This window comes from Zingiber officinale, chromosome 5B, assembly GCF_018446385.1.
Source record: "Zingiber officinale cultivar Zhangliang chromosome 5B, Zo_v1.1, whole genome shotgun sequence".
Lineage (NCBI taxonomy): Eukaryota > Viridiplantae > Streptophyta > Magnoliopsida > Zingiberales > Zingiberaceae > Zingiber > Zingiber officinale.
In genome coordinates this window covers 87,851,073-87,864,759 of record NC_055995.1, presented here as the reverse complement: position 1 = coordinate 87,864,759, position 13,687 = coordinate 87,851,073, and positions in this window count along the sequence as shown.

Sequence of the window (13,687 nt, the reverse complement as noted above, 5' to 3'; positions counted from 1 at the left end):
GGAAATAATAGCAACTTGGATATATTTTGACAAACTTGAAACTAAACATAACAAGGATAAAAAATTTCAGCTTTCATGCCTCGATTGAAAAATTAGGACAAGTTGTTTATATTTTGACAAATTTGAACCTGATCATAGAGATGAGTTTAGGAAAAATATGTTTTGAACTTCTAAGGACCAAGAAGACAGAACTTCATATGGTTGGAGTTAGTGTGAGGTTTTGTTTGATAAGAGTTGAAACTTCTGGATTATGAACAAGTTCAGGCCATAAGAAATCATATTTCGAATATATTAGTGTTTGGTGATTCCTAAGTTCTAGGGTATGTCTTAGGGAAGTTCTGAATTCTTGAGTTCTGGATTCTTCAGACTTTATGGCTCAGTATTTCAGTTACTGAAATTACTGAAATCGGGTTATCAGACACTGATCGGTCCACAGACCGATCAGGAAAGTCTGGATCGATCTGTCGACCGATCTAGAACGAAGCCAAACTCTCTGTTTGGTATCTGATCGGTCCAGTGACCGATCAGCGCATGAAGGAAGCCCCCTGATCGGTCCGGGCACCGATCAGGATGATCCCTGATCGGTCCATTGACCGATCAGGTGTCGCCGATTCACTCGGGTGGATCTGATCGATCAGGATTTCTCCTGATCGAACAGCCGTCCGATCAGATCACACTGTGCACTATCCCCTCATTAAATCCTCCCGACCTCCTCTCTTCCCGATCTTCTTCCTTCTCAAAACCCTAGCCGACCGACTCATAACCTAGCCGACGCCCCTCTCTTCCTCCCGTCTTCTCGACCCATCGTCTTCTAAAAGCCGAAGGTCACAATGGCACCGAGGTAATCTCTCGATCTCTACTGTTTATTGTCTTTGGCAGGTCATGTTATCATGTTCTTACTGTCACTGTGGTTTGTGCTCGGTGGTTTGCCCATGACCGGTGCTCTTTCCTTGTTCCCATTGTCCTAATTGTTAGGAAGAAACCCACTGGTGGTGAGGGAACCTCTAAGGAACCAACCAAGAAATCCAAATCCAAAGCTCCTGCTGCTCCTTCCCGACCTCAACCATCCAGTTCGGGAAGATTTCCCAACCAACAGTTTGAACAATCCTTTAAGGAAAGGACCTTCAAGTTGCTCCCATGTAGATCAGTCGATAAAAAATACATGAATGAGTTTTGTCCAGCGATTATGGAGACCATAGCCTACTATAAACTTGATTCCTTGGTATATTTAGAGAGGGATATCAACCTTGACCTAGTTTCCGAATTCTATAACAACCTTCATCAGACTATTGATGGTAGTTATAGATCAAGAGTGGCTAAGCAAACCGTTGATTTCAGCTTAATTGCTTTCTTTGATTATTTAGGCTGTCGTTTGTGTTCGGGGACGGTGTTCTCATTCTATCCTTCTTTGCCTGAACCCGTGCCTCATCCTCTTGATGTCTCATCTGACTCGATTTATGAGTACTTCTTTGGACATCCGAGATCGGATGGATTAGATAAGTTAGATGTCGACTTTCCTACATTTGCAGCCCTTGGCCTTTCTGCTCCTGATTACATTCTTTTCAAAATTGTCACAAACTGTCTTCTACCTATTACTTCTAAACCATTGGCAGAGATTTGACCGTATCATTGTCTGATGCTTTACGGGTTGCGTAGGCGTCTTGACTTTGATGTCATGTCGAGTGTCTATACTTCTATCATATCCCATAGCGAGCCAAGCGGTTACACCATCTATATGCCTTATGGGCATGTAATTACTGATTGGCTTGAGACCCTGGGTGTTGACATCTCTAGGGGGAGGATGGTCAAGATGGTTAGGCAGGATTGTCGACTTGGGAAACGTGCATTTTCCAAGTCTGGAATCTTAGGACAGGATGGGGCAGTTAGGTGGAAGGATGGGAGGGCACTAGGTGAGTTACCTCGACGACAGGTTGCTCCTGTTGCTGCTGACGATGGAGAGGCCGATCCTGATCTGCGCTGGCAGATCGCCGAGCTGGAGAGTCGCTTTGATCGACACGAGGAGATGGTGGCTGCTAAGTTCGATGGACTACGCATTCGGATCGACCAGCGCTACGATGACTTGCGCAGTCAGCAGCTGGTGATGCAGTAGCTACTTCTGGGCTGGATGGCCAACTACCCACCTCCGCAGCGATTCTCGGGCCATCCATCTTCGAGCTCTAGCATGCCGCCTCAGGATTACGTGCCTCCCGCAGATGATGATGATGTTCCTCATGTTGAGGACATTGATTGATACATTCATTTTGACTGTCTATGTTTTTTTGATACTGCTTGTTGGATATTTTATGTCTGACCTGGATGCTTGTTCATTTCATCTATGTATGATATTTATTTTCTCTCTTTATGTCTTGCTCCTTATTGGTTTTTTAATATGCTACTCATATGCCTTGTTTTGTATGTCTTTTATTTCTTTATTCATTTACTGTCCTAAAATACACTTAGAAGGAATTCTAGGGGGATTAAGCAGAAGACAGTATGGATTAAGGGGGAGCTCTTTAAGTTATCTTACCTTGTTCGCTCCTTTTCGGTGTTTGACAAAGGGGGAGAAGATAACTAAGTTTAGAAATGAATGAAAGGTTGATTTTAGGGGAGAGGATGACTTTGAGTCGTTTTGAATCCTCTTACCTAATTCGCACCTATTTGACTAAGTTAAGTTAAGCGATGAATTGACTTCATCAAGTCAATATGAAAAAGGGGGAGAAGATAACTAAGGTATATCCGTCTTAGGGGGAGGATCCTAATTTCCCTAAAATTATGGGTATATGAGCATTTCTGATCTAAACTTAAATCGTATTGTCAAACAACAAAAAGGGGGAGATTGTTGATACAGTCTGACCTGGATGTTGTTTTGCTGTTGACACTGATTTAAGTTTGTATCAGATATTTAACTCAGATTGATTACTAATCTAGGTTGACTTGGTTGACCTGATTGAGAAAGTCCTAACTGGGATGTTAGGCAGTTGGAAAGTCCTGGTGAGTGAAGCCAGGCAGATTGGAAAGTCCTGGTGAGTGAAGCCAGGCAGATTGGAAATCCTGGTCAGTGAAGCCAGGTGAAAACCCTAGTGAGTGAAACTAGGTGCAAGTCCTGGTGAGTGAAGCCAGGCAAGGGAAAATCCAGATGGATCAAGGATGATCGGACATCTGGTGTTGAAAAGTCCAAGAAGGAAGCTTGGCATGCGAAGTCAGAGAGGGCTCCGGACTAGGGAGAGGGCTAGGGAGCTCGTTTCTCCGGACTAGGTCAGAGAGGGCTCGACCCGGACTGAGTCAAGAAGCTGGATCGGTCGGCAGACCGATCCAGTGAAACCTTGGACACCTGCTGACCGATCAGGAATCGATCAGTGGCTACTGAGCGATTACTGATCGGTCTGCAGACCGATCAGAAATCGATCAGTAGCCTACTGTGAGTTTACTGATCGGTCTGGAGACCGATCAGGAAGCTGTAAGCGCTTGGGAAGAGCGACATCTGATCGGTCTCGGGACCGATCAGATTAGTGCCTGATCGGTCCGCAGACCGATCAGAAGCTGAGCGCAGTGACATCTGATCAGTCTGGAGACCGATCAGATTAGTTCCTGATCGGTCTGCCGACCGATCAGCGATGATCCAGAAAGCGTGAATTGGTCTGCAGACCGACCCACGGTATTGTTTATTTTGCATGTACTTTTTCTGATTGCCGTATTTATTTTCACCCATCTGTTTTTAACCATCTGCTGTGAGTCTTTTTAGCTTGCAGGTTGCAGGTCACACTCTCATGGTTGAATTCAAATTAAGCTTCATTAAGAGAAGAAGACAAGTGCTCTTTACACTGTGATTTGCTGCAACAGATGCATTTGAGGCATCAACGTTCACTGGGTTTCTGATTGCGATTGGGCTGCGCTCAGTTTGACCTCTACTCATTGGTTCGTATCCAGAGATGCCAGTGATTTCCATTGGCATGGGTTCAGAGAACCAGATAAGGAGGAGAGGTGATTGGCTACGCCTTGTTGGCAGCAGCGATTCTGCAGGCAGCGGTGATTCGAGCCAGTGAAGCAGAGAGACATAAGAAGGAAGAAGAGAGGTTCAGAAAAGGCACAGATTCTCTGTTTCTTTGCGATCAATCCTTTGAGAAAGCAAGTTGGTGAAGCTGTGAGCTCCTTGCTAAGAAGGTTGTTGTGCGCTCTCTGCTCCGTTTTCTTCTCCGCGTGGCTGTAAGCTCATCTGATTATTCTTCTCAGCCACTGTAAGTCTTGTGCTTAATTCTATAATCAACTGAGACTCTGTTGAGAGGTTGCTCCACCGAGAAGGAGACATCTTTAGCCGGATTTTGTCCGGGGTGTGATCTACCGAAAGATCAAGGAGTCGTCCTCCTTACGGACATGCCGAGGAGTAGGGGCAAGTTATCCCCGAACCTCGTATATCCTTGTGTCTGCTGTGTGTGCTTTTCTTCTTTCGTTTTCGTTTTAGTTTTCAACTTCCGCTGTGCTAACAAGTTTTTCTTTAAGAAAGATTTTGTTTAAGTTTTCATAGAGGCTATTCACCCCCCCTCTAGCCATCTAAGATCCCAACAATAGGGACAAATAGTAAGTCAACCTCGGGGTTTGTGTTTACTTTAGAAGGTAGAGCCATAACAATGAAGGAGTGTTAAGCAGAGATGTTTTTTTGGACTCCACCATAGAAGCTAAGTATGTGGCAGCCTCTGAGGAAGTCATAAAATTTGTATGGCTCAAAAACTTCATGATGGACTTAGATGTGATTCCTGGTTTGCCCAAAATTATTACAGTATATTGTTGTAATAATAAATGGTGCAGTAGCAAACTCGAAGGAACCACGAGCCCATAAAGCAAGTAAACACATAGAGCATAAGTACCACCAAATACGAGACATCGTATAACGAGGAGAAGTTATTGTCGCCTAGATTGCATCAGATGATAACCGGAAGATCCTTTCTCTAAGGCCCTTAAGGCAATAGCTTTTGATGGGCATGATGAAGGAATGGAATCAGATGTATGACAGTATTTATGACAACATAGTCTTTTAGTGTAAGTGGGAGATTGTTAGAGTGTATACTAAAAGCCTAGTTTTTGTATAAACATTTATTTTATAAATAAAGAATCACATTGGTAAAATGTCTACATTTATATGCTAAGTATAGTTGTTCAATTAATTTATATTATAGATAACATGGTGTGTGGTGTCACACACAGAAGATCATGTTATCAATTCCTTATAAATTATAAACAGTAGCTCACGACTAAGATGGAAAGGAACAAACCATTGGAATAGTCGTAGTGTAATTTGGTATTAGTTTATCTTAACTATAAAATTACACTAGTACACTCTGAGTATATTGAACAGGACTATTTAAGGTAAGTTCTTTTTATACTGACTGAATAAAAGAACAAGACCTTTGTTATTATGTAAATATGTGCTCTTAATCATGATATAATAACAAGCACATATATCTACTATTTATTTCTTTGACTTATCAAAGGGTGAGATTTAGCTCGATAAATCAAGAGGCCCGATAAGTTGGGAAATGATATTATTTATAGTGTGTGTTGTTGATTATAGAAGGAAACTGTGTCTTAGTAATCTAGATTGATAATGTCCCTAAGGGAGCTCATAAGGATTGTCATGTAAACCCTGCAGGTGGACTTAGTCCGGCATGACAATAAGGTTGAGTGGTACTACTCTTGGACTAAGATATTAATTAAAGTGAGTTGTCAGTAACTCACTTAATTAGTGGACATTTGACATCTTAAATACAGGGAGATTAACACACTCATGATAAGGAGCCCAAAATGTAATTTGGGATTGGTACGATAGTTCAATAATAATTCTTTAGTGGTGTGAATTATTATTGATGAAATTAAGTTGGGTGTTCGGGGCTAACACAGGAAGCTTAATTTCATCAGGAGACCAAAACCAATTCCTCCTCTCGGTCCCTATCGTAGCCTCTTAAATATAGAGAATTATATCCACCAAATACCCACCTTCCTACCCAACCTTAGGTGGTCGGCCAAGCAAGCTTGGAGTCCAAGCTTGGGCCGACCAAGCCATAGGTTGAGTCAAGTAAAGGTGGCCGACCCTAGCTTGGAGCACAAGCTTGGTGTGGCCAGCCATGTAAAGAATAAAAGGGATTTTATTTAAAATCTTTCCATATGTGGAAGCCATGATTTTAAAAGAGTGTTTAAAATTTAAATCTTTTTTTTATAGCTTTCTACAAAATATTAAGAGAAAGATTAGATATCTTTCCTTATTTGTAGTTAAAAGAAAGATTTTAATTTTAAAGAAAACTTTCCTTTTTGGAAATCATTCACATGTTTTAATAGAGAGATTTTAATTTATAAAATTTCCTTTTATAACCAACCATGAAGGGAAAAATTATTAGAGAAATTTTTATTTTAAAAATTTTCGAAAACAAATAAGGAAGTTTTAATTTTGTGTTTAAAACTTGCCTTATTTGGAGCACATGATGTGGCCGGCCATGTAAAGGGTTAAAAGGAATTTTTAATTAAATTTTCCTTATGGCAAGGAGAATAAGGGAATTTTAATTATAATTAAATTTTCTTATATGCCAAGACCAAGGAATATAAAAGAGGAGGTAGAGGTGCCTCACCTCATAACAATCTATCTTCTAGTATTCCCCTCCTATCTTCCTTGGTGTGGCCGGCCCTATTCTTCTCCTCTTCTCTTCTTCTTTAGTGGTCGTTGCATCCTTCTCTTGGAGTTCTTGTTGGTGGCCGGTTCTTGCTAGGAGAAGAAGGAGAGAAAGGAGGCTTTGCTCTTGCATCCCTTGGAGCTTGAAGGTTGGTGGCCGAAACTTGTAAGAAGGAAGGAGTCTTGGTGGTTCTCATCTCGGTAGATCGTTGCCCACACAACGTCTGAGATAAGAAGAGGAATACGATAGAAGATCAAGAGGTTGTTGCTTACAAAGAAAGGTATAACTAGTAATTCTATTCCGCATCATACTAGTTTTTTTTTGTAAGAATTTTGAAATACCAAACACAAGAGGCTAGTGATTCTAGGTTTCGGATTTGTTTCAAATTTGTGTTTCTTTGTTTTTTGATCTTGTGATTCAATTGTTCTTTTTGGTTAAATCTAGGGTTACTATAAGGAAATTAAATATTGAATTTCGTTAAGAGATTTTGTCGAGGCAATGGTGGATGTTCTCATACCCAAGAAGGCCAAGTGCCTCGCCATGTTTGACCTGGGAACCTATTTCAGAAATAAATATTTAATTGAATTTATAACACGAGTGAATTTAGATCTATAATGTTAAGTATCGTTTGCGATTCAAGTCTAAACCTCTAAGAACATATAAGTTAAATTTGGAATCAATAATGTTAAGTTCCACTTGTGATTCATAATTTAATTTCTAAAGAACACAATAGGTTGTTAGGAATGGTTCAGGACTTGTTCAAAATTTTTGTACAGGGGAACCGATACGATATTCTGAGTATTAACCAACAGATGCCTCTTCTGTTGTCTTTAGAGAGAAAGTTATAGCAGGGCTCCATTTCCCGCTTCACCCTTTTTTTATCTCCATCAGCCAATATTTTAGCATTTTACTCCATCAAATCCTCTCCAATTCCATCTGCATCCTAAGTGGTGTTACTATTATTTTCATTGTATTCAGTGTCCCTCTATCTCCTCACCTGTTCCATCATTACTTCTACCCTTAACAAGTGACAGCTGATTTATTTCGTTTTCATACCCATCCTAGGATGACTCTTCTTAATAGGATTCCAACTCAAGACGAGTGGAGAGATAAATACTTCTTCATTCGACTTTCACCCTCGCTACCTTGTCCCACAATTTGGCAACAACATCTTCCCCCTGTCCCTAATTTAGGAAATCTCCACACAGATTCCGTTCTTCACAAGGCTCTGTTAAGGCTAAAAGCTTAAAGTTCAGCTTACCAAGTTAATTATAGAGGGCTTATTATATGTTTTTGGGCTTACCCTGGTTGACCTTGGGCTAAGTGCCACCTTTGGTAAGATATCTTCCTCTCTACCTTAGTTATTTGTAAAGATTTCTAATGTTTACTTATTTTTGCAGCGGAGGCTATTACTCCTGCCTTCCATTTTAGGAATAATCAGCTAAAGGCAGATGCTTTAAACCAATAGGGGAGGTTCTACTAAAGGATCGCAAAGCAAGGCGAGCTTCGTCCTCTGTCAGTCTTCTTCCTTTAGATCCTTCTGAAGATAACTCCTCCTCTGGCTCCTCAGATTCAGATTCTTCCCTCGTGTTCAAGCACAAAAGACCTCAATCAGAGACTCTAACGTTACTTGTATAATGTTCAGTTGGATAGGCTTCTTTTGATGTAACCGAGGCTTTTTCTGCTTGCAGAAAGGTGCTTATGTTGCCTAAGCATCGTTGGTCTAAATTTAGTGTGAAATCGATCGGTGCCATACTTGCACCCGCTGAGGCTGTGAAGGGTTTCCGAGCTTGTCAAGCCGGTCAATTGCTAATATCAGAGCCCTTGCCTGCCCATCCAGCTCAGCGTTGAAGGCTGCAGGCGCTTCCTCTATCACATTGGTAAGTTCGAGGTCACCACCTGCCCTATAGCCGGTTGGTCCTTTGCTTGTGCCTTCTAGGATTATATAAGATGTTGAGCTAGCTGAAATAATACTTCCCCCCACTCATTCATTCAGCATCACCTAGGGCTTTGGGCCTCCATCCTTCAAGACCCAGCTCTCCGACTGGTTTTCATTGCCGTTTCAAATAGTCGTATGTATTACTCACTCAAAAAGGGATGGAGGGTATTTCCTCATCCTTGTATAGAGTATTAAAACTGAATGGTCCCATAGCCGAATCTTGGTTGAAGGCTCGTGAGCGGCCAAAAGGGTCTACCATATCAACATACACGGATGAACACACTCTAAATGGTAAACCCATAACTTAGCTTTCCTGTGATTATCCCACCTTATGAATTAAACCCCCTTTATTGTTGTTCTTTTTAGTTTTATGCTTCAGGGTTGCATTTAAGCTTGCGAGTTGTGAATTTAGAGCATGCTAACAGAATTTTGAGAGGGCGAGCCGAGGAATTAGGTCGCATCCGTTCCAAGTATTGATATAGCTAACTTATAAAAAGAGGTCAAAGCTTAAGCCGAGCTTCTCTCGAGTATGAGGCAAACTTTGAAGAGTTCGCAACTATTGGTGGAGTCTCACTACACTGACAAGAAAAGGTTAGAAATCTTATTACAGGCTAGGGAATCTAATTTTCAAGCAGAAAGCGCTATGAAAGCCAGGATTGTCTTCAACTTGGCTCAGAAAATGACCCTGCTAGAGGAGTTGAGATTTTCTTACATATCTAGAGCTCGTGAACGGACAGGTGAAACATCCCCCGAGATCTAGTAATACTGAAATAGCAAAGAAGATTGGATACGCAAACGACCCTGTTGGGGTCGCTACAGGCTAAATTAAACTTGGCCAAAGTTGAGCTGGAGACATACAAGGCTGGGGAGGATGAATGTTTCGAAGCTAGATGAAAAACTTTGGGACAACATTCGCCAAGCGTATCAACAAGACACTCACCCATACGGCAGAGGGAGCTACCAAATAGTTAAGGGAGGGTGGCTATTTGTCCACATAACCTCCCTCGTGATTCATAGATCATCATCGTCTTAATAGAGAGATCCCAAAAGACATCTTAAGTGAGTTCTATTGGATCGTGAAACGTCGATAAAGGGGGGGTGAATATCAATTCGAAAAATCAACGTTAATAAGAGTTAAGCGCAGCGGAATAATAAAAACTGAGACAAACTGAACACGGTGTTTTTTACTTCGTTCGGAGCCTGTGACGACTCCTACTCGAAGGCCCGTACTCCGTGAGTACTTTCGTTGGACAATCACTAGCAGTTCGAAAATGATTACACTTTAATAGTACAGAAATGCTAGAAAAATAAAGAAAAGTACCGACAAGAATTAAAGAAAAAGAAAGGAGCGTCTTGTCGGATCTTTGTTAGCGTCGCTGGAGCGTAGAGCAGTAGAGAAAGCAGTAGAAGACTTTCTTTCTGATGATTTTTTGAAGCTCCCCTCTGACCCTTCTTTTATATGAAGCTCGGGGTGCCCCGGATCCCTTCCGGGCGCCCTGGTGGGACGTGGCAGGTCCAACCATCAAGCTCCACGTGGCGACGCGCGAGTTTGGATAAAACTTACCTCCGGGCGCCTGGACCTCCGGGCGCTCGGATCCCTTCCGGGCGCCCGGACCTCCTATTTCCAGGAACAACTTCTCCTGCAAAATAGAGTTAGTCCGAGGCAAATATATATCCTGAAAAATAGATTTGTTAGCACAGTTAAAGTTCAACAAATTAATAAAAAGAGTATGACTTAGATTCCGTCTTTCCGAGACCGGAATCTAGTCACGATCTCGACTTAGATATCCGAAATGGATCTAAGCCGGATCGACGCCTAATGTTCCCTTCCTGGGAACGCGTCCTCATAGTCACTCCCCTCCAGTGACTTACCTCACTTACCTGCCAGACGTCCAGTCAGCCCGTCGACCCGTCTGGACTTCGTGCTAGCTATCCGGTCAGCTCGTCGACCTAGCTGGTGTCACGCCCCGAGAGTAAGATTGTCCGACGAAAATCGGACAGCACCTCCCCTATAGCAGTGACAAATACAACCAGTATACATCACCAACAGATAATACATATACAAATTAAATCACAACCACGCAGATAATATGCAGCCCACACGGCTGGAAAATCAAACACAGCGGAAAACAAAAATAACAAGTATAAAGTAACAAAAACTCACCGCGGGCCGGCCCGGCTTGACTCCTCGACAAAACAACCAAATATAAAATAACAAGTCCACAGCCCAATTATTACAATGCTAAATTCAAAGGTTTAACTCAGAACAAAATGTAAACCAAAATCATAAAACCGTCCTCGGAAGTGACGTGGGACCGACAGTCGGGATCCTTCTCCAAGTGTACTTGGATCGCTATCAGCTACCTGGTGAAATTACTAATATACGGGGTGGTGAGTATAAAGACTCAGCGGGTAATAGAGTAGACAGTGCATGAGTATTATAAACAGCTAAGAGTACAACAGGATACAGTCTCGGAAAAGATAAATAGCAGATACTACTGGGTAAACAAAGTATATATCCATACCTGAAACCATATCCTAGGCTAACAGTGTAAGGTCTGAGATAACAGAAACTGCTACAGTATTGCTCATAACTACAAGGTATCGTGTGAGGTATATACATGTCAATAGTAAGTAAGTCAGTGTCTAAACACATATCACAGGTATAAATCTCAACCTATGTAAGCATAACAGCATAAATAAACGACAACAGCATAAGCTAGTAACAGTAGCATAGATAAGCAACAACAGCATAAATAAACAACCAGCAGATATAATAACAATAGCGTATGTACGGATGGTCACCCCGTCCACCTCTCTGCACCACGACCCCTGTATGGTCGAGAGGCCGGATCGATGACAAACTGTACCACCCAAAGGCCGCCACTACTCTCGAGTGACCGGATGGATAGGTGCATAGTAGCTGAATAGCTACGTCTGCGATGGGGTCCCTGCTGCCGCAACTCCAGCCGCCACTACCCATGAGTGACCGAGTGTGGCACGACAGGACAAGCGGCACGCTCCAGCTACCACCACCCATGAGTGGCCGAGCGTGCGGCCCAGGCCAACGACCGCCTCAACCACAAGGGAGACAGGATCGTCGGCAATGCATGCAATGACATGATGCGAACAATGCAACAGTCATCATATATATATAAACAGAAACAGGTATGCTACATGAAGCCAGCATGCTCAGTAAGGAGTGTAAATAAACAGCAATCATAGCAGGTAAACATGGTATCAGGTCCATATATCCAATACCTACTTTATAATGTCTGGTATCTGGTATCCAATACCTAGTACTATAGTATCTGCTAAATATCATCGATAGCAACAAGAGACTGTATAGAAACCGACATGAGTAGCTCAAAGATTGAGTGGAAGTATCAAGCGCAGGAAAAATAAGAGTGGAGTCAAGATAAACATAGTAGTCAACTAAACATATAGCTCATGCACTAAGATCAATGTGCTAAAGAGATAAAGCAAGAAATACCCGCCTCTAAGTGTCGGCTGAATCCAATGCCAATCTCGTCACGACGCTCGTCCTGATCAATGTCCTGCATCAACGTATCGATTTTAACCATATACGAATAGAACCAAATAGTTAAGCCAATACTTAAAACAGGCATGCTAATCTGGGCTCCTTCATTATATAAATAAACCCTACACTGATCTACTCCAAAACAATTCCCAAACCCTAATTTATGTCTTCACACAACAAGATTTCCAGCAGGATCTTAACACTAAACCCAAACCTTAATCTGTCTGTGCCCTCAGATCCCACAATTCTAGCTGAAACCGATCAACAAGAGGAATTCTAAACATGCATGGATTCCATATGAACTGATACAGTACATGAAATGGTCACATTCTTTAACCACATCTACCGCTATCAATCTCCTGAGAACAATACTAACATAATTCCAAACTTCTAATAGGATCACTATAATTATTACCTGAACAAAACATACCTTAATCACCTCCCACAATCTCATATCTGATCCCCACTCTCAACGTAGGATTCGTTATCGAACTTGCAATCCAACGTTTCCACAAGGCTACAATTGATACAATCACATTAATCAACACCCAATTCTCACCGAATTCATCACCTAGATCTACCAATCGAACTTCCAGAGTGGTGCAGACCTTACCTGATGTTTCCCGGGTGAAGAACAGCTGCTGAGAGTTGTGGTCGAGCCCCTCAACGCAAGCCACTGCCCAAAACCCACCCACAAAATCCGTTCACCCTCTCATCTGGCAACAAATCACAGTTTCTATAGCTAATAGAAAAACCCTAATCAAACAAATCATACCTCAATACCTTGCTGCCGAAGACCTCCACAATCGGCGGAGAGAAACCCGACCCGATCCACTCGGCTCCAGCCTCGGGAAGATGAGGAAACTGCCTGAGGTATACGTCCTCGTCCCTATCAAGCTCTGGAACAGGCGTTACCACCCTCGGAGTCACCGGAGCTCAGATTTGCTCCTCTCGACTGAAGATTCCCCGTGTGCAGCTGAAATCCGAGGAGAGGAAGAAGCTCTGGTGACGCTGTCGTCGAGGGTTAGAGGCCTAGGAGGTTTTGCCGACCGCCGGATTCATCGACGCCACGAACTCGGGTGTGGAGGCGCCGTCGCGACGCTGGGTCGGCGGTTTCGAGAGAAGAAGACACGAAGAAAGAAAAGAGGGTCGGCGCTTTTAGGGCTTCAGTAGGGGGTACTGTAGCTTCTTATAAATGTAGGGTTTAAGTTCTTCCCAACTCTTAATTAGCCCTCCTCTAATGATGATTTCCAATACCATCTTAAGCACAATAATTTATCCCCTTAAATACAGTCATACGTCCTCCAAATAAATCCAGAAAAATATCTAAATATTCCCAATAATCATTATAGGCTATTTTATTTTGCCGTATCTCACAGCTGGACTTCGTGCCTAAGCGTCCGGTCAGCCCGTCGACCCGCTTGGACTTCGTGCAAGACATCCGGTCAGCCTGTCGACCTGTCTGGACTTCTCCTGCACACTTGATCAAAGTGTCAGACAACAACAATCTAACTTAACCTGATTTGTCATTCATCAAAACCTAGGTTAAAT